This window comes from Podarcis filfolensis (assembly GCF_964270895.1).
Source record: "Podarcis filfolensis genome assembly, chromosome: 17".
Taxonomy (NCBI): Eukaryota; Metazoa; Chordata; class Lepidosauria; order Squamata; family Lacertidae; genus Podarcis; species Podarcis filfolensis.
Window position 1 is genome coordinate 13,834,385 of NC_139621.1, and position 22,382 is coordinate 13,856,766.

General features: G+C 41.5%; 2 long non-coding RNA genes across 2 annotated transcripts in view; both read right to left on the minus strand.

The window, feature by feature from the left end:
- Positions 1 to 20,014, minus strand: part of LOC310753071 — a 45,331-nt gene extending 25,317 nt beyond the window's left edge. The window contains exon 1 of the long non-coding RNA XR_014543149.1: positions 19,889 to 20,014. This is a non-coding gene — a long non-coding RNA (uncharacterized lncRNA). The remainder of the gene's footprint in view (positions 1 to 19,888) is intronic.
- On the minus strand, positions 1,410 to 3,615 carry LOC310753104. Its single transcript, XR_014543185.1, has 2 exons — positions 2,791 to 3,615; positions 1,410 to 1,760 (listed from the first exon to the last, which is right to left on the minus strand). It is a non-coding gene; the product is annotated as an uncharacterized lncRNA (long non-coding RNA).
- Positions 20,015 to 22,382: the final 2,368 nt, after the last annotated feature.

Sequence of the window (22,382 nt, forward strand, 5' to 3'; positions counted from 1 at the left end):
TCCTGACCTGCCCAGATGTTAAGACCCTCTCTTGGCCTCACTGATGTGGCCCCAAGGAAAGCAGAGCAGTACATTTGGCAACACCTTGCCTGCAGGAGTTGCCAGAAGGAGGGAGGCATGGAGAGTGCTTGAAACGAACACATTGCATTGTAAATTTGCAAATCTCAGGATTTTGCCAGGCACTTTCTCTCGGTCTCCTATATATTTGGGAAAGTCGTTTGCTATATATTTGGTTAAGAAAGCAGAATCCAGTTTTGCATGACGGTTCCTGAAACCTACCGGTACTTGGATGCAATTGGATGCCATTTTGAATCAACACGGCAGACTGAACCTTTCAAAACTATGCTGTACTGATTTGAACCACAAATTCTTTGGGTTTCTTAGATTTCCCAAGCAGTGCTGGACATGAAGCTGCAAGTTGTTTATGGTGAGAACTTCTTAGTGTGTGGAAGTGCAGGGTAAGCCACAGAGGTAGATGTTCCTGGTTTTAAAAAATCACACAAATGGGAAGAAGTCTGCCTCTGATCTCTCCAAATCACTGCCCCTGTGGTTTGTATGCCATGTATAAGTCTGAGGCTGACATATTGAAGATATTTTGCATTTTTTCTTTGAGGGAAACTAAAGGCTGTTGGAATTCATTCAGAAGGGAACCCTCAGAGAAGAAGGGGAGAGATTATCTTCTGGGTGAATTTGAAATAACTTGGTATGAATCATTAGCAGGGCTCAAGTTGCCTTGTGAGCATAGTGGATGAAATTGTAATCCTGGGGAAGGGAAGAGCTGCTATATGAACCCATTAAACTGCCCTTTACTGAGTCAGATCATGTATTTATATAGTTCAGATCCACTGGAAGTGGATTTCCAAGGATTCAGGGAGGGAGTCCTTCCCAGTCCTTCCTGATGATGTAAAGGATCAAACCTGAGACCTGCATGTAAGGTAGAAGAAGAAGAAGAGTTTGGATTTGATATCCCGCTTTATCACTACCCAAAGGAGTCTCAAAGCGGCTAACATTCTCCTTTCCCTTCCTCCCCCACAACAAACACTCTGTGAGTGGGGCTGAGAGGCTTCACAGAAGTGTGACTAGCCCAAGGTCACGCAGCAGCTGCATGTGGAGGAGCGGGGAAGCGAACCCAGTTCACCAGATTACGAGTCTACCGCTCTTAACCACTACACCACACTGGCTCTGGTAGAAGTTCTGCTACTGAGTTATAGCCCTTCTGTGTTATGAGTCAATTGAGTTGAGGCACCCCTGAATGGGGCCAACACAATTGCAGCTATTCCCCCAGTCATGTTAGTCACATTCAGAGGCCCAATTGTAATTCTTTTGAAGATGCAATCCGTTGAGATTATCTAGCATGGATAAACATAAATATCCATAGCAATACAAAAAAAGTACACATTAAAAAGGAATAGTTAGAAAATAGTTTCATTTATCTTCAGTACAGTGTTATATTTGGTAGAATTAAAAGATGACTCAAGCAACAGTTACTGATCAACTGCCATGCTGGGATAATGCAAACAGGATTTTGCATTAACAGACCATCGTAAAAATCACAACTGCGCAAGGACGGGTGTTCATTTTCATTTTTATCTCCTTGTTCCGTGGTTTGTTGGAGTAATCTGGGTTTCCTAGTAAGAAAACATTCCCACACAATCACTGCTGGCGATCTGTTTTGCAACGATAATCAACTCACGGAGATTTCCCGCAAAAACAGACATTGTCATGTAGGATTGCTTGGTTCAGAAATTGCTTTACCAACACTAGTGAAGATAGAGGAGATAACTGGGTAATTACACAAGTAATTGGAATGTCACTTGACTCTAGAGTAATTTCCTTTGGGTCCAATCCACCCTCTGAAATGTGTACTGCTTTGCCTTTGTGCAACTCCCATTCTTTCCAGTGGGCTCGTGCCTGGAATGAACACAATCCACCCCACTCTCTGGAATCAGAGAAAACCGCTCTGAGAGCTACGGATGAAGGGCAGTATATTAATTAATTAATTCATTCATTAATGGATCCCAAGAGGCTCTGCTGCCTAGAAGGGAGAGGCTGAAGGGTAACGCCAGGGGTAACCGGGGTCCCAGGCAAGAAATGCCATCAAGATAATTCTAGCATGATAGGGAAAACAACTTATTTCTGTTTCCGATGCCAGATTTGAATGCAAGAATGTTTTCAAAGCCCCTTTGAGAGCCTTTTGGCTGTCAATCTGCTCCCATCTGCTCCCACTTCGCTTTGGTCACTGCTTTTTCTGTGTACGTTTACATATTGCCATATTTATTCTTTTTGTTCAGGTGGTATCTTCAAAGAATAAGTACACACGGGCTTCCTGTATTAGAGAAAGGACAAGGGAGTTTCTTTTAATTTTTGGACGGCTTATATACTCTGTGTATTTCAGGGGGAAATCTCTAAGCAGTTTGCAATTTAACTAAAAAAAAAATCATAAATGAAAACAACACACAAAAACACTAGGGAAATTCCACATTCTTAAACCCTACAATAATGAACAACCAAACAGACAATTTTTAAACACTGAAATCAGACATTTCCCCCATGAATGTTTGTTTGCAGGTTACTTTGTTATTTTATATGTGTGACTTTCCAAAGAACATAAAAAATATTTGAATTCACATTGACTTTTTTTATTATTTCCAGGATCTCTCAAGAGAATCTCCCACCTTGACCCACTTGCGAGTTCAAGACCATAAGTCACCAAAACGGATACTGAATTTTCATTGTGGAAATGAATGATCCTATGGGCTGGACGTGTTGGCTCCTTGGTGGATTACTCACCGTTCCCATTTGCTAGTCATTAGCCTTGGTCCCCTTGCCAAAAGGGGATGATGAGGCTGCCTTGCAGGCCAGCAAGCTCTGCCAACATATATAAAGGCTGGGCTGGGGAGCAGGCTCAAACCTGAAGGTGTCCACCAATTCACATGGCCTCTGCCACAAAGAGACTGACTCATAATAAAACGGGAGGTTCTAGAACACGTGTCGGAACCTTGACTCCTCAGTGGACGAGAAAAAACAGGTGTACATTAATAGCATCCTCTTCCAGACGATTGAACAAAATGTTGGGCGTCGGGATTGGAAATCGAGGTTTCTAAAGGAAGGGACATTTTATCATATGTGGTGGGATTGTAATGTAATAAAAAAAGGTTGGGAAATGCTATACAATGAATTGAAGAAAATGTTCCATTTAACATTTGTTAAAAAACCCGAGGCATTTTTGTTGGGGATTGTAGGGAAAGACCTGCCAAAAAAGCTGAAAAACATCTTCATGTATGCAACAACAGCCGCGAGAGTTCTGGTAGCACAAGGATGGCAGACTGAAGAAACCCCAACTAAAGAATCATGGCAAGAAAAATTGACAGACTATGCAGAACTGGCAAAATTGACATATAAGCTATGGGACAAAGGATAACTGTGACTTTAAGGATGAATGGGAACCCTTTACAAAGTATCTGAAGACGCAACAAAGTGAACTGGACTCCTTGGCAGGTTTTGAATAAACATTCACATACTTTTTATTGGTAATAATCAGCTAAATATTTTGAGGATCTATACAACTTGGTAACATGCAGAAAACAGCAGTCTCAGAGAAACCAAAGACTGGAACTGAGGGAAGTCAGGGGTGGGGGCAGGTGGGTTTTGTGGGGGGGGGAAGGAAAAATGGGGGGGACAAGGATATTTTTTTTGGATAATATGTCTTGTTTTAATTTTGAATAAAAAAAAATTTTTTAAGGGGGAAAAAAGAAAATTGAGGTTTCTAAGTACTGCGGACAAAGGGACAAATGTGATATTTGCTTTGGCTTTACCATGGAACCAGTGCCGGATTTTTGTTAATGTTGGAAAATTAATAAAATGTTATGGGAAAGTCCTATCGACTCAATGAGCCTTATGAAATAAGTAGAATCATAGCATCATACAGTTGGAAGGGACCACAGGGATCTTTTTGGCCCAGTGTGGGGCTTGAACACAAGCAGTGCCAGATTTAGCTATGCTTATTTAGCTATGATGTAAGGAAGGGGCCCCGCCTGCTCGCCTGCTCCCTCAAATATCACTGGTTTGCTCCTTTCTATATACAGTGGTACCTTGGTTCTCAAACTTACCACTAATCCGTTCCAGAAGTCTGTTCTAAAACCAAAGCGTTCCAAAACCAAGCTTAACAATTATTTCACTATTATACTTCTATACTTCTTAACTGTATTTCACTATTAATATACTTCTTAATTGTATTTCAGTTCAACAATTACTTTGTTAAAATACATATTTTGTTATGTGCAAATGGCTTGAGATACCTATGAGGTCCATAAATTACCATGTAGCATATATTCAACACAAAAAAGCCAGCAACAGTTTGTTGTTGACAAAGGACAGCTGGACATAGAAAGGGCCCCATTACCTTCACATAGCTGTCAACGTTCCCCCTTTTTTAAGGGAAATTCCCTTATTCCGAATAGGATTCCTCGCAAGAAAAGGGAAAAGTTGACAGCTATGCTTCAGTAACTGAGGGGCGCATCCAACCTAAATCCGGCCCTGAACCCACAACCCTGAAATGGAGAGTCTCATGCTCTACCAACTGAGCTATAGTGAAAGTAGACATGCCTTGAGTGACATTGTTACTCCTAGGTAAGTGGGGGAAACTGCAGCCTTAATCACATACTGTACTCCTGCTTTAAATACATAATTGAGGCCGTCCCATTTAAAGCCATCAGTCGCCTGCCATCACATGCAATTTGGCCCAGGAGAAATAGTAACAAACTCTCAAGAATGCAAACTTGCGCACAGACAAGTTAAAACACCCACTGGAAGGATCTGCCGAAGTAAATGGAGCTCAGATGCATGGTTTTAAATTTATCTTCCTCTCACATCAAATAAAAGAAGAATATTTCACATTATTATTATTTTACTTGGTTTTGTGGACATTCGTCACGATCTCTATACAAATCAGATTTTCCGATTTCTCAAAGTGTTGTCAGTAATATTTCCTTTTTAAGCAGAAGCGACTAGTTGCTGCGTCCTGCACGGCAGCATGATAATAATAAACAAGAGCAGCCGCCGCAAAAACATCAGTGAGTCTTTGTGAAACTTTGAATACCTTAAAGCAGGGGTCAGCAAACTTTTTTTCAGCAGGGGGCCGGTCCACTGTTCCTCAGACCTTGTGGGGGGCCGTACTATATTTTGGGAGTGTATGAACGAATTTCTATGCCCCACAAATAACCCAGAGATGCATTTTAAATAAAAGGACACATTTTACTCATGTAAAAACACGCTGATTCCCAGACAGTCCGTGGGCCGGATTTAGAAGGCGATTGGGCTGGATCCGGCCCCCTGGCCTTAGTTTGCCTACCCATGCCTTAAAACCTGTAGCAAATTAACTAAGGAATAAACGTCAATGGACTAGAATCCACTTCATCAGATGAACGAAGTGTTATCCTAAGTTGGGGAGCGAATGTGAGAAGCAAACAAAATGCAATAAAATAAAATACAGACTGTGAAAATTGTATCAACCCTTTGCAAAGCAGTCTTGATTACACAAAACACCCTGTTATTCCTATATAGGCCACCAGTGATAGAATAGAACCTCTTTGACAAGTTTCAGTATAGCAATTTCACACCATTTGTTCACGAATGGCCCTTTAAATCAGTAACAGAGTTGCTAAAATATTTCCCTTCCAGTTTCTGAATGCTGTACTGGGTCTCCCCCCATTTTTATTGCAGTTTCCTCTAACATATTGTTGTTTGGAATGCAATTTTTGATTGGAGAACTGCACCACCAAATTCGGGGGGGGGGGAGAGGGATCACATTTTGAAGGAATACTGTGCTTCACTTGACATACTGGTTCAGCAAGTGTGAATTAGGCAGATGTGCAATAAAATGTCAGCCAAGTGAATCTGTCCCCCATCACAGCATAAGGCAGCTTCATATGGTATAAGTCACTTTAGTAAAACACCTGAAATGTAACAATAGCTTTTGTAATGTTGGAACAGTGTTCATACGGCGGTGGCAGTGGGGCGGGGGATATTGGAGAAATGAAGCTATAATTAGAAATTATTCATTAACATGATCAAGCGTTGCTTCAATTTGAAGTTACGGGTTCTATCGATTTGGTATGAAGCCATAGAAAAAGTCATGGTTGCCATTTTTTTTAAAAAAGCAATATAATGCTCATGTATGATTCATAAATTTGTATTTATTAATGCCTCTTATTTAACAGTGCCATTTTAGCTACTGATGACTAAGGAGAGCTGAATTAAGAAATGAAAAGGAATATTTCCTTATGGAAAGTAAAATCAGAATGTGATCAAAGCCGATTGTGAGGAAAATAAAACAAGTAAACTGACAGTGTGGCGTTTTCTCCTCAGCAGGGACCGAGCCCTTGTTTCGAAGAATGTATGAAATTAGAACAAAGGTCTTGAGACCTTTCTGGGCGTATGTCAGAACTGTTTGTGGTTTCCATAATTCAGTGCAAACAACCTTTTATCACAGAAACAGCACAAGAGTCATAAAAATCTGTCTTGAGATTTCTTTGATTCTTATGTATCTTTCTTCTTAATATTTCACCAATGTTTAAGAAGCCAATATAGTTTGGAAGTCACAGGTACGTACAACTGCAGCAAACCACTTTAGGTGGTGGAATACATTTTGCTTTTCTGTAGCAACTTCCTTCCCCATTGCTTTTGCACGTACAGATTTCCAGCCATGGTCAAATCACATGAAAATGCATCTCGCAGTCCTCCAGGGACTGAACAATTTCAGGAGGCAGGCCGGGAATGTTGGTGCAATATATGCAGAATTTCTCCGGATGCCAAGATCCGGGTTTGGGGAAAGAACTCTTTGGAGATTCCAAAAGATCCCGCCTGAGAAACGTCTGCCCTGTGGAGATGATAGCATTGAAACGTCCTCCTGTCTTGCACTCTCTACAAAGCCCTGAGCATAGCTGTCAACTTACAGATTTGAAAATAAGGGACCAGCAGCCTCGAAAATAAGGGATCAGCAGCCAAAATAAGGGATCAACAATTACTTTGATAATTACTTTTGATATCACTGGTTCTATATATAGGGTGCCTACATTCTGCATGGACTTTTTAACAATTATTTTGATAAAATATATATTTTGTTATGTGCAAACGGCTTTAGATACCTATTAGGTCCATAAATTATATGGGGTGCCTACATTCTGCATAGACTGGTTGCACAGCAACATGGGCAAATTGTTTGAGATACCTATGAGGTCCATAAATTACCATATAGCATATATTCAACACAAAAAAACAGCAACAATTTGTTGTTGACAAAGCACAGCTGGACATAGAAAGGGCCCCATTACCTTCAGTAGCTTATTTAAGGGACATCATCAATAAGGGACAGCAGTGGGACATGGCCCTGGGATAAGGGACTGTCCCGCCAAATAAGGGACGCTTGACAACTATGGACCTGAGGAATGAGATTATCACCCCACTCGTACTGACCATCCCAGGGCGCTCTACCACTGCCACAATGTCCTTTCTTCTATCAGATCAAAATGAGCAGATAACAGCAAAGGTTGCTAGGTTCATAGCAGGGGCAATCAGAATAAGGGCTACTAACTGACTGCTGATTCGGGACTTTAAATTGTGCTCTTATATCAAATTTCCCTTTCTGCATATACTGTAATGTTTTATTGTTGCTATGGCCATTGGCTAATGCAAATAAAGTTTTTTATCTATCTACTCTTTGGAGAGAGAACCCCAGCAGAGATTTAAACTCACAAAAAAATGCAGCAAAGAAAAGTGTGATCAAAGCTGGTCGGGAGGAAAATATAACAATAAACTGACAGTCTGTAAGAAGGAGGGCCAGGGGCCTTGAGTTCTTCTGCTTCCTAAGGTGCCCAGGGAGTTTAATATTAGGAGCAGTGCCGGATTTAAGTATAAGCTCAACAAGCTATAGATTAGGGCCCCACTCTCTTGGGGGGCCCCCAAAAAAATTAAAGAAAAAAACCTGGATGTACATTTCCAAAATAGAAGATTAAAAACAAATATAATAAAACCTACATACAGCAACAGTGTTTTGGGCTGTGTCAGCTCCTGTGATGTAAGTCATGGGCCCCGCCTGCTCACCTGCTCCCTAAAATATCCCTGGTTTGCTCCTTTCTATATATAGGGTGCCTACATTCTGCATGGACTGGTTGCATGGCAACATGTGCAAATGGCTTTAGATACCCATGAGGTCCATAAATTACCATATAGCATATATTCAACACAAAAAACAGTGACAATTGGTTGTTGACAAAGGACTGCTGGGCATATGAAGGGCCCCATTACCCACAGTAGCTGAGGGCCTCATCAAACCTAAATCCGGCCCTGATTAGGAGAGAGAGAAAGACTGCTTTTGTAATCAAATGGTAACAAGGAAGTAGTGGTAGTTTTCTAAACTCAGCAATTTCTTTCTTTCATTTTCATGGGAGCAGAGCTTTGCAGTCTGCAGAGAGGAGAGCAACAGAGTTGGCAGTTAATGTGTAGAAAAGAAAAAGAGACAGAACTGAGGTTGAGAGGGAAGAGGCTCAGCTACAAACAGTGACTCTCCCATTCTGCAGTATTCATGAACTTTGACTTTCCGGTCCTGCCAGGATCCCTTTTGAATCTGATTTAATATTGGACTGCCTCAAATTCCACCCCTAAACACTTTCAGTATCTTTACTGTATTTTTCCATGTATAAGACGCCCCATGTATAAGACGACCCCTATTAAGAATTAAGAAAGAAATTTATTTATATATTTCATTGCAACATTCCATGTATAAGATGACCCCCAATTCTAAACTTTAAAAAATTGGGGGGGAAATATAGTCTTATACACGGGGGAAATACAGTACTTGATAATTATGCTATCTTTGTCATATTTGCTTGATCCACAAATATGGAAGCAGGGAATGCTGGAAGCAAATGGGTCAGGATGGGAAACCTTTTCTAGCCCACAGGAAAAAGCCATCCCAGTCCAGATGTTTCAGCATCGGGTTATTTGTAGCGATCTCTGCCCAAACTGAAACGTAAAAGTAATCGTTTTTCTGCTTCTCCTTTAGGTGCTGATGGGTACTGCATCCCAAAAGCTAGAGATAAAGCTGTCGGGAATAATACACAATTAACTCACATCGAGCTAATCATCTTGAACTAGCCTAACAAAGGATGATCAGCCAGCATATTCAACAATATTCTCTATTTTGTTTGTTACACATTTGTAAAGTGGGCTCTGTGGCATTGCTGTGAGTGCTCCAACCAACCAACCAACCAACCAACCAACCAACCAACCAATCATATCATTGCCACAAATAAAATCATGGCTGTATAATAACCACTACAAGTCTTTTCTGGCTTGTATGGCATTTTCTTGCTTTTGCACGTTGATGTTGTATTAAAACATGCACTTTGACCCTTAAGGTCAATTATTAATTGAGACTGAATTTACAAATCATGTAAGACGCCATGGCTGAATGCGAACTGCTGCAATCCTATGCACACAAACTCAGTTTAACCCAGGCTTCCTCAAACTCGGCTCTCCAGATGTTTTGAGACTACAGTTCCCATCATCCCTGGCCACTGGTCCTGCTAGCTAGGGATCACGGAAGTTGTAGGCCAAAAACATCTGGAGGACCGTGGTTGAGGAAGCCTGGTTTAACCTTATTTGTAAGCTCATTAACACCATTAGTGTGCAAGCATAATTGAGAAACAAGATAAATAAGGCAGATCTCTGCTTTGAGGAGCTTATAGTTCAGCTATATTACATTGGAGCTCCAGGTTTGGAACTTCCAAAGTAATCTTATTTTTGAAAAAGCAGCACAACCCCATTTTGGATTAGAGTCATGGCAATGGGAGCGAGGCAGGACTATTTCATAGGAGAACCTATTTTTTCACCCCAGGTGATGGGCCTGATAGTACAGTGGTACCTCGGGTTAAGAACTTAATTCATTCTGGAGGTCCGTTCTTAACCTGAAACTGTTCTTAACCTTAGGTACCACTTTACCTAATTGGGCCTCCCACTGCCGCCGCGCGATTTCTGTTCTCATCCTGAAGCAAAGTTCTTAACCCGAGGTACTATTTCTGGGTTAGCGGAGTCTGTAACCTGAAGCGGATGTAACCTGAGGTACCACTGTACTCCTAAACTGTTGCTAGCTATCTAGGGAGAGGGACGCGGGTGGCGCTGTGGGTTAAACCACAGAGCCTAGGACTTGCCGATCGAATCCCCACAACGGGGTGAGCTCCCGTTGCTCGGTCCCAGCTCCTGCCAACCTAGCAGTTCGAAAGCACATCAAAGTGCAAGTAGATAAATAGGTACCACTCCAGCGGAAGGTAAACGGCGTTTCTGTGTGCTGCTCTGGTTCACCAGAAGCGGCTTAGTCATGCTGGCCACATGACCCGGAAGCTGTACGCCAGCTCCCTCAACCAATAAAGCGAGATGAGCGCCGCAACCCCAGAGTCGGCCACGACTGGACCTAATGGTCAGGGGTCCCTTTACTTTTTATCTATGGAGAAACTTGGGAGCTTGCACTTATAAGATTGCAAGTTTCCCCTTCTGTGGTTCATAGCAGCTCTGGAGAGATAATCCATGGGTTGGCTTTGTGGGAGGAGAAAAGGTGTCGGATCCTACTTTCCCCTCCATGCACATGGCAGCCTCAACCCAAGTGGGGGTTCCCTGTGGCTTCCCTTATGAAAGACTAGCTTCCACCTGAAGGAAGCTTGAAGAGGTTGACAGGACACAGGGTGAGGTGGGCTGAACATTCCTATGTTCTCAGTCACAATCTGACTACAGGCGCAAAGTATTCCGAGTGACTCACACACTGAATATGCCCAGACAGGAAACTGGCACGGATCCCTTGTCTAATATCATATGCGCTGTGTGGTTATCATTCTTGAAGAACTTTGCCCTCGCTTCCTGCATGCATGTTCCTGGAGAACGCAGACTGTAGACCTATTCATAAGGATTCAACACAACACAAACATTCTATGGAAACCCATTGAAATCTACTTAATTAACTCCCCGGTCCTTACCTGGGAGTCAGTCCCACTGAACCCAATGGGACTTACCTTTGAGGAGATATGCATCAGATTGTGCTGCAAAGAAGGCTGTCCCAGAATGCAAGTTAAAATGAGAAATGGGATACTCATCCATATCACCACATTGTTTGAAAGGATTTCCACTGCAGATGTTTCTGCTACCTGGACTTCTACACTGGACCAGATTAGAGATGGAAAGGCCTGGAAAACCCCCGGAAAGATTGGAAGAAAACCAGGGGTCCCCCCATTTTTCCCCAAGGCCATTTTTTCCTGGAAATTTTGAAAACAAAAACAACCAGTTTGAAATAGTTTGAATATTGCACACACTCCCCCCCCCATTTTCCTGGGGAAAAATGGCTTTGGGGAAAAACGGGAAAAAAACCTCGTTCCCCCTCCCCATTTTTCTGCCCCCCCCCAGGCTTCCCATCTCTAGACCAGATAAAACATCTCTAGATGAACTGCTGCAAAGGTAGACATTAAAATCACCTTTTTACAGTGGTGAATTCTCTTTCTACGACACAATTCTGTGTCTGCTTAGTCATATTGCATTCAACAGGGATCCCTCCCAGGTAACTGGGGTTAGGATTGCAGCCTTTGATGGGAACTCAAATTCAGGAAGAGGAAGAAAGCCCGTGACAGGAAGCCCTCCTGAGTCATGTGACCACGAGAGGTGGGACATTTATCTGACCATCCAACCATCTGTGGAAAGATCCACACTGGAACTGGTTGGATTATAGTGCCCTAGAATTTGTCCCCCAGTTTAAGTGAATGCTATGGCATTTGTTGTTGATCTTTTCCTGCCTTTGAAGAAAGTTGGGAACTTGAATGATGGGACCAGAGATTAAGGGATTTTTCAACTCCCTCTGATTTCCATGGGAGAAATGTTAGCATGAGCTCTGCTCCCCCAGTGGGGTCAACGGGACTTAAAACTATTAAACTTGGGACCAGCTCATGCCCTATAATGCTTTTCTCTGAACCTCCTGGTCCAAGAAAGAACCCTGCAAGATCCCAAAGGCTCCCAAATCCTTAAATACAAGCTTGGCCAATAAAAAGAGATCGCTTCACCTACTTTGCGTTTCTCAAACAAGTTCAGGCAGCAGTATGCTAGAGGAGGCATGAAAAGGAAAGAAAAAACAGCCAGAGATGTAATATAATTACAGGGTAATAAGACTATAAACACTGTTAATACAATAATTTTATATTTGGCTTTCCCCATATTTGGCACAGCTGTCCAGAAATTTAAGTATTGTCGCTATTGATTTTTTTTAAAAAAAATAAAAATAATAAATTGACTGATACTCTTCCACACGATGGTACATGTCTGGATTTTAGACTGGCACCATCCTCTGTGACAGTCATTTGTGGTAGCTTTGTTTAAATGGATGGGACTTCAACTGCTGCAGTTTCCATTCGTAGCAATGGGGGCTTCATCTGCAAGAGATTATCCCAGGAGATGGTGGCCTCTGGGCAAGATTAGCTGACAGAGAAACTGATTTGTAAGAAGAATACCGTGAGCAGAAGCTTAGCAGAAGCTTTGCAGACAGAACATCCATCATAATGCACAGCGTTCATTACCCGAGGGTTGAGAAGAAAGACTTTTGCTTGATTCAAAGCAAGATATTGTCAATCTGGGGCCGTGATTACATTTTTAAAGAACTCTTTAACTTGCTGATCTTCAAAAATTCCCAAAAACTATTATATTTAGAGTAACGAATAATGTCATTGCCATTACAAAGTGATCGTTTTCATACAGTGTTGTCTTTTGGTAATTTCAGACTCCTGTGTTATATCAGGCCTGCACAACTTTTGACCAACCGAGTGTCAGTCGGACTTATAATGTGGCTCACAATGGTTGTTTTCAAAAATGGATGGACTGTAAAGAATCTAGCAAGGGGTGGGTTACGGTTGGTACAGGGCTGTAGAAGGCACTGGTGATAAACTGTGTGCTTGCTTCAACAGATTGCCGGATTTACGTATAAGCTGAACAAGCTACAGCTTAGGACCCCGCTCTCTTGGGGGGCCCAAAAAAATTTAATGGAAAAAAAAACCTGGATGTACATTTCCAAAATATAAGATAAAAAGCAAATAAAATATAACCTACCTACAGCAACAGTGTTTTGTGTTGTGTAGGCTCCTATGATGTAAGTCATGGGCCCCGCCTGCTCGCCTGCTCCCTAAAATATCACTGGTTTGCTCCTTTCTATATATAGGGTGCCTACATTGTGCGTGGACTTTTTAACAATTATTTTGATAAACTACATATTTTGTTATGTGCAAATGGCTTAAGATACGTATGAGGTCCGTAGATTACCATATAGCATATATTCAACGCAAAAAACAGGGACAATTTGTTGTTGACAAAGGACAGCTGGACACATAAAGGGCCCCATTACCTTCAGGAGCTGAGGGCCTCATCAAACCTAAATCTGGCCCTGTTGATATATGAGAGGAAGAAAAACCCATGCATGTCTGGTACACAGTCTGAATCCCGTTCAGGTCAATGGCAAATGATATATTCATTTGAATGGAGCTGAAATGCATAGTTGCTAATATTTGACATAGATGCCAACTAATATACTTGTTGCGTGACCGGGGGGCATGTGGTAAACAAGGCAAACTGTATTTTATTTTTATTTATTGAATTTATACACTGCCCTATACCCCCAGGTCTCAGGGTGGTTCACAGAATAAAATCAGAATATAAAACCAAAAAATACATAATCAAAATAAAAACAACAGCAACTCAATAACACCCCCCCCCATTTCTATGATATCAGGAATTATACCTTACCAAAGATGTTTGGAAATACTGACTTCAGAATAAATATTTCTTTACAGCTTAGAGAATGCTTTATTATTATTATTATTATTATTATTATTATTATTATTATTATTATTAGTTTAAGAAACTTACATGCTGCCCTTAGTCAAAGACCACAGGGCTGTTTAGTGACATAATAAACAACAACGTACACAAGTCACATAATAGCCATAAAATAACAAAAAATAAATAAAATAAAACAAGTATATAAATAATAGTCATAATAACCAATTCATAATAAGAACCAGTAGCAAATTATTCGCAAAGTCTCAGTCTCAGTCAGTTTTATTGCAGATAGCCAAAGGCTGCTGCAATGTACACAGAATTATTTGACAATTGAAAGAAAATATACTGAATTGGTAAAAAAAGACTTAATAAATTATTATCTGCTTACCTCAGGTGCAGCTAGACTACATAATGCATATTTAACAATAGCAGCTATATATATAAAAAGATTCAATATCCGCAGCAGCATACCTAATGCGCAGAAGCCGTATATAGCGTAAAACATACAAAGTGCGCATAGTTGTATTTGTATAGCCAGAGCATAGACTTCACTTCCAGTATATTAAGAATCTCTAAATTTAGCACACGCTAGGAAAGGAAGTGAGAGCTGGAAGTGAGAGCTGGACCATAAAGAAGGCTGATCGCCGAAGAATTGATGCTTTTGAATTATGGTGCTGGAGGAGACTCTTGAGAGTCCCATGGACTGCAAGAAGATCAAACCTCTCCATTCTGGAGGAAATCAGCCCTGAGTGCTCACTGGAAGGACAGATCCTGAAGCTGAGGCTCCAGTACTTTGGCCACCTCATGAGAAGAGAAGACTCCCTGGAAAAGACCCTGATGTTGGGAAAGATGGAGGGCACAAGGAGAAGGGGACGGCAGAGGACGAGATGGTTGGACAGTGTTCTCGAAGGTACCAGCATGAGTTTGACTAAACTGCGGGAGGCAGTGGAAGACAGGAGTGCCTGGCGTGCTCTGGTCCATGGGGTCACGAAGAGTCGGACACGACTAAACGACTAAACAACAACAGGAAAGACATCAGGTCCATTTCCAATATTAAGGAAATGTATCAAGGACACAATAAAGTTCAGCTGAAAACTGATCAAAGTGATAAGGGGAAACGTCAGCAGCCTCTCTAGGTATTAAGAAAATAGATATTGCACGACTGGAAAAGTTGCAAAAAAGTGCTGTGGGTAGGAAAAGAACAATGCTTATGGTCGTAATGGGATAAGCTCTTAGAAGTCATGGTGCTGGATTTGGACCTGAGAGAGCTCAGCCATGTCTTGAATTATCCTAAGATAGCAAATGTAGCAGATCACATATGTGAAGACGTCAGAAAACTGGATGCAAATAAATGTATTTTTTTAAAAAAACTTGAGAAGCATGAAATGTCTTGGGAAAAGCTCAGAGGCTCTGCAGGATCCGTGTCTCATATTTGTTATCTGACTCTTCCAGCATATACCAGTAATTGCTGTTTATATAACACATTTTAAACACTTCATGTACATTACCTTAGGAATCTGAACAACACTCTTGCAAGGGAGGCCAGTGTTATTATTCCCCAATAACGGATGAGTTGCTAAGGCTTGTCTAAGGCTAATCCAATGAGTCTGGGGGGGAAATGGGATCTGAACAAAGGATTCAAAATCTTGGCCATTGCCAAACGCTTACTCTCAACTTTGGGGCTTTAGTTAACATCCTCAGGTATTCTCTGGCCACTTCCCTCTCCAGTTCTCAAAGCAGAAAAATGTTACAAATTTATAAATCCATCTGTTTTAGAGATGGGAATGCAATTTGGTTCCGTCGGTATTTTAATGCAAACCTACCTAATTCGCATGTCTCAAATCTATCCTGCAACCGAAACATGGCTATCCTTTGCAATGTGTGCTTCTCTGAATTTTGTAATGTGGTTCTCTGACCAAAATATGTGCTTTCATTAGTGTCTCCAAATGCAAAAATGACAGGGCTCCTTTTTTTTTTTTTTGGTGTTAGTAGTTCTGTAGAAAAGAGGATTTCAGTAGGTACAGCAGTGCAGGAAACCTTTTCAACTTTGCAACCGGACACCCTAGCAATAATCACATGGCAAACAAGAACAAGCAAATTCCTCTTCTTCTTTTTTCAGTGTTATGGCAAACACCATGCTACCTGTGCAGTGCCAGATTTCTGTATAAGATAAACAAGCTATAGTTTAGGGCCCCACTCTCCTGCCCCCCCAAAAAAAATTAAAGGAAAAAAACCTGGATGCACAATTCCAAAATATAAGATAAAAAACAAATAAAACAAAACCTACATACAACAAAAGTGTTTTGTGTTGTGTCAGCTCCTACGATGTAAGTCATGGGCCCTGCCTGCTAGCCTGCTCCCTAAAATATCACTGGTTTGCTCCTTTCTATATATAGGGTGCCTACATTCCGCATGCGCGAATGGCTTGAGATACCTCTGAGGTCCATAAATTACCATATAGCATATATTCAACACAAAAACCAGTGACAAATTGTTGTTGACAAAGGACAGCTGGACATATCAAGGGCCCCATTACTGCCTTCAGTAGCTTAGGGCATCATCAAACCTAAATCTGGCCCTGTACCCATGTCTGTGCCAATGTGGAACACTGGTTAGTGTGTTGAACTAATTCCTGGGAGGCCAGGGTTCAAATCTCCACTAGGTCTTGAAGCTCACTGAGTGACCCTGGGCCAGATCCTGGGCCTGGTCTCTGCCTAATCTACCTCACAGGGCTGTTGTGGGGAATAAAGGAGGAGGACGACCATGTCCTCCTTGGGGGAAAAGTTGGGATGGAAACACAAACAAAAAATAAATAAAACTGTGCTAGCTGTAATATAATGGGTTGCATCCAACTAAATGATACTTGGAGTAGACCCATTGAAATGAATGAACCTAAGTTATAATGCGATCCTAACCATGTCTGTACAGAAGTAAATGCAACTGGGGCTTACTCCCAGGTAACAAGGAGCTTAAGGCTGCAGCCATAGTCCTGCCCATTCTACTCTAAGTATGACTAACATTATACAACCCAATTATTCCCAGAATATAAATATATATATATTTAAGTTGCCCAAATAAGAACAATGATAAAAATCGTACCACCTACAAAGAGCTGTTTCTCCCAAGGAGGTTAGAATATCAACTGATCAGCATGAGCGAAAGCCTGCAATTAACTCATCGCTAAATTAAATGTTGGACGTGGAAAATGTGTTTCGAGTTGAAAGGGAGAAAAGGCAAACATTCCCATGCCACGCTCAAGTTTCATTTTAATCCATCCTGGATTAAAAAAGAGAAAAAGACAGAAAAGTAATTATACAAAATAAAATGTTGCAACGAGGTGCATTTCTTTCTCTTTAATAAGATCCCAATGCAAAGTCTTCCAATCGCTAGTCTAGAAAAGAATGGCAAGTCTAAGCAACTCAAACCCAATGGCATTTTTCAAAGGCCACCCCCCGAAAGGCAAATTTATGGAAGAAGAAGAAGAAAGAAGAAAGAAGAAAGAAGAAGAAGAAGAAGAAGAAGAAGAAGAAGAAGAAGAAAAAGAAGAAGAAGAAGAAGAAGAAGAAGGGAACAAAACACACAGAGAAAAAGGTTAATTGGGATTGTACATTTATGTGCATCCTTACACCCTCCCAAACAAAATTAAATTTATGAACAACCAGGGGAGATTCTGTATTGCGTGTATTTGCTTATTCACTAATAAATAATTTAATTATCACTCCCCATATCTTTCCAAGAGGCAAAACAGGAGTAGGGATGAGAGCAAACAAGCAGGAGTCATGTCAGAAGACAAGGACCAGCTTCTGTTGCTACCATACGGAGAAGATGCCTTCAGTTCTAGGGGTGGTTTCCCGCCCCCCCTTCCCCAATTTAAGGGTCAAAATCAGACATGGGAGAGCTAAGGTAGATAGGCAAATCTATCAATCTCAGTTTCTCATTTTTGCAGCCTTCAGTTCAGCTCTGTACATTTCTGCTTCAGTTTGCAGTTGTTGGTTTTTTTGAAGTCCTCACGAAAATGCACGTTTTAATGCGAATTTCTCCTAATAGGCACCTTTTCCTATGGAAATTTGCCTGATTCATGCCAATGTTATTTTCACTTACATAGGCACAATTCCCTCTTGCTATATGCATTTAGTTGGGGTGCTCCACCATAGGTTTCAGAGAAATGCAGATTTTGAAAGATAGCTCTGTGCCAGTTCACACATCATTTGGGAAAGCCTGAATTGGATAGGTTCACATTAGAATTAGAATTTGAAGTGAACCAAATTTTTCTCCCAGCCCTAGTGGCAGCAACTACAGCTCTATAACCATGTATATTTGTGAGATTGTGGGATAGTCTAAAACACACACAATATTAATCACTCCGGTGCTTTTCTTCCAATCAGCTGATTTCAACGTTTGGATCCAGACTGGCCAGGGCAGGGGGAATTCAAATGATCTTGAAGCTTTCAAGGAAGTAAGACAGGAGAGGGAGAATTGCACTTTCTTCCTCCACATGCTCCTCTTAATGTTCAGATCATGAAACAAATGGTTAACGATTGAACAAGTTTTCCCAGGGCAAAATCAGCTATTCAGATTAAACTTCTCGGTACCCTCTCACCAGTTCTTCAGCTCTGATCTGGCTGTGGCAAGTAGTGACTAAGACTGCAACCTTGTTGTATAAAGTGAGTAATAAATGTTGGAAATGTAAAGAAGGAGAAGGAACATTTTACCATATGTGGTGGGAATGTAAAAAAGTGAAAAACTTCTGGGATATAATATATAATGACATGAAGAAAATGTTGAAATATACATTTATTAAGAAACCAGAAGCATTTTTACTTGGCTTTGTGGGAGATGATAGAAAAAGAAAGGATTGTAAATTATTTCTATATGCAGTGACGGCAGCAAGAATATTACTGGCACAAAATTGGAAACAAGAAGAATTACCGACAAAAGAAGAATGGAGGATGAAACTGATGGACTATGCAGAACTAGATAAATTAACAGGAAGAATTCAAAAACTGCGGGACCAGAGATTCACAGAAGACTGGCAGAAATTTAAAGATTATTTGGAGTGTAATTGTGAGGATCATATTACGCTTGTAGGATTTGTGAGAAGTTTCGTAAGGTGAACTATTTGAAACATTGCAAAAAAAAAAAAGGTAACGAGGGGGACTGTTAGTTAAGATAATTAAAGGCAATAGGGATTTAAGAAATGCAGAATAAGTGATAAGAACGGAAGACCATCAGAGGGGCTGATGGAAGTCCAAAAAGATTGTATAAGATGTGAAGTTCTGTTGTATGAATGATAACTAATATGTAAAAATCAATAAAAATTATATTAAAAAAAAGAAGACTGCAACCTTGTGCACACTCAACCTGAGAGTAAGACACAGGAAACACTGTCAGATGTCAATCCAAGCAAACAGGCATGGGATTGGGCTGTCCCATTGAATGCAATGGGGGTTAGACAGGTTATGACGAACATCCTATTGCTTTCAATGGAGCATCATCTCAGCTAATCTTTATCTCGATTGAGGCCATTATGTCTTGCAAATATTCCTTAGGGAACAGCAGCTTGCGAAACGTCTAAACGGCACACATGCACCTTGCCTATGCTTCATCAAGGCAGGATAGCATCTTTTTAATCTTTTTCTGAGATTCAAAAGTTAGTATACCTATTTCATTAAGCAATAGGTCTTTAAGTACATGTTATATTATACAATCCCTTCCAGACTAAATATTGCACACACAAAACAACGCAGGGAGAATGCGAGTGCACCTGATGTTATTACCTTGTTCTAAATGAGTCAGCTTATTTATCCTTCAGGGGACAATTCCCAACACACAGGCTATTGGACAAAGTGGAGCTACCTTCCAAGCGAATATATATAAGGCAAATTGCACTGTAAAAGTCTAATGAAAACCCTAAGCGTCTCTGTGCCAGCCACAGCAACACCCACTGGCTTTTCAACTCCAAGAGCAAAAGAGAAGGACTCTACCAATAATATTCTAAGAGATTAGTAACACAAAGGCAATTGAGACCTACCTTCAGCGAAAAATCCCGGAGCCATGTGAAGAGGAGATAAATTGTGGGAACCGAAAGGAAATCATCCACTCATCTTGAGAATTCGGCTCATAAGAAAATGTTGTAAGAGCCCAGAAGCTAGTTCATGCTCCAGGAGGGGGGGGGGGGGAACAAAACCTACCAGAGTAAGGAAGTCTGAGCTGATCTATGATTCAGCCTAACATCTGATTTGCAAAGATAATTGGGAGCCTGGCATTAAATGCATCGAGATTTCCCCACCATGTGCATACATATGCGTATTTATATACAAATTGTGCAAGCAATGCTTTTTAGTTACACACACACACACACACACACTGAATTGTATTTTATTTCAGCAACGCTTTATTATGCCTATCTGTTTATAGATAGAGATGAACTAATATATCTTCATTCTCAGGATCAGAGATGGGTGGGGAACTGGTGAACCCTGAAACAAGCATTGTGTGAAAGTGCTCATTGTGGGTTTGTATATTTTGGGGAGAAAGGGACAGATATTTTGCCAGAAGGTGCATAAATTGCAGAGTTGCACTCGTGATGATAATGAGCACTACAAAGTCGTTTACAAGGCTGATTGCTCTAATTTTAAACCTGTTTTCAGCCTTTCCCAGTGATTAGCATTGTATGGAAGTAAAAAACGAAATAATACCACACAAACCAAGCCCCAGGGGAAATACAGTTTATCAACAGAAAGCAGATTGCAGTGCGATCCTATACATGTCTGTTGGGGTAGAAATTCCATTGAGTTCAATGGGGCTTACTCTGAGTTATTTTGGCATAAGATTTCAGTTTTAGCAGTATATTGAGGCAGCAATCCTGTACTCATGTACCTGGGAATAAGTCCCACTGGACCTAATAGGAATTACTTCTGAGTAGACAGGTTAGCTCAGTTGGTTAGAGTGTGGTGTTGATAATGCCGAGGTCAGATGATCCACCACAATCAATCTCTGCATAGGATTGCACTCTTGGAGAATGTAAAGTTAGGAAAATGGAAGATTTTCTGCTTTTATTTTAAGGAATTTGCAGCACCAAGTTCCCAGCTAATGCTTCTGGGTGATTAACAACTTTGAGACCCTTTCATGAGGCTGAAATGTCATTGCAATGTGCCATATGGAGGGCAAATGCATTTTCACATATCCCTCTCATTCAAAAACCTACCTCTGTTTTATAATCATCCACTTACATTTAACTTTCGTTCTCTCTGACTCATCCTTTTTAATTTAGTTGCTGGGATTTCCCCTCTTCAGCCCCTGTTTCAATAGTTTACCCGGGGTTCAGGCAGCTACAATTTTTAGGGTTTTCAAGGAAGCTGTGCTGTGCCAGCTGTCTGAAGCAAAAAATAAAAAAATATAAAAACCAGATGAATACTTTTAGGAGCTGTTGGGCATGTAGGAAATTTCTTTGTGAATTATTTTTTAAGGACGTGCCAAGGCATTGCTTTAACTCTACTGCCATTCCTTGCAGGAAGAGGATGAAAAGAGCAGAAAACCTGAATCCATCAAAGGTAATGACCTAGTTCCACTGATGTAAAGGGGGCAGAGGCTCAAGCATCACGGCATATGGGGCCCTGCCTCACCAACCCCAGCTGGCCATCAGCCAGCCCCCACCTATTTGCCTTTTCCCTACCAGCTCTCTCCTCCAGTGTGGTGTAGGGGTTAAAAGCGGTAGATTCGTAATCTGGTGAACCGGGTTCGCTTCCCCGCTCCTCCACATGCAGCTGCTGGGTGACCTTGGGCTAGTCACACTTCTCTGAAGTCTCTCAGCCTCACTTACCTCACAGAGTGTTTGTTGTGGGGAAGGAAGGGAAAGGAGAATGTTAGCCGCTTTGAGACTCTTTTGGGTAGTGATAAAGCGGGATATCAAATCCAAACTCTTCTTCTTCTTCTTCTCCTTAGTCTCTGTGCTGCCTTTGGAGAGCTCATCAGGGGAGCGGATAGGGCCAAAACTGGAACCAGCTGGCTCAGCCTGATATAGGCTGACGGCTTCACCTATTGTTGCCCTCTCTGCCTTCTGACCAACAGTCCCAATGACCTTCAGCCAACACTGGGCAGGGACGTAGGAAGGAGGGGCGGTGGGAGTGGTTTGCCATGGGTATCATCCCAGAGGGGGGTGACAAAATCCCCCCTGGGCGGATCGCTGCTGCACCGATTGGCCCCCAGGTGGATTGCCACCGCACCAATCACCCCTCGAGCAGATCGCCGCCACACCGATCGCCCCCCTGGGTGGATCGCCGCCATGCCAAATGCCCCCTGGGTGGATCACCACTGTGCTGATCGCCCCCTGGGCAGTGTTAGTTTCTGTTTCTCACTGTGCAGCTGCTGGGAGTCACAGGACTCTGTTTACATTCCAGAGACAGTCCAGACTCTTGGAAGTCTCACGGGAAGGGAGACGGGATGTGACGTTAGTGGTTTCCTGTTTCCTTTGTTCCTTTGTTTCAGTTGCTCTCTGCTTTCATAGAGAGAGGGTGTCTTTTCTG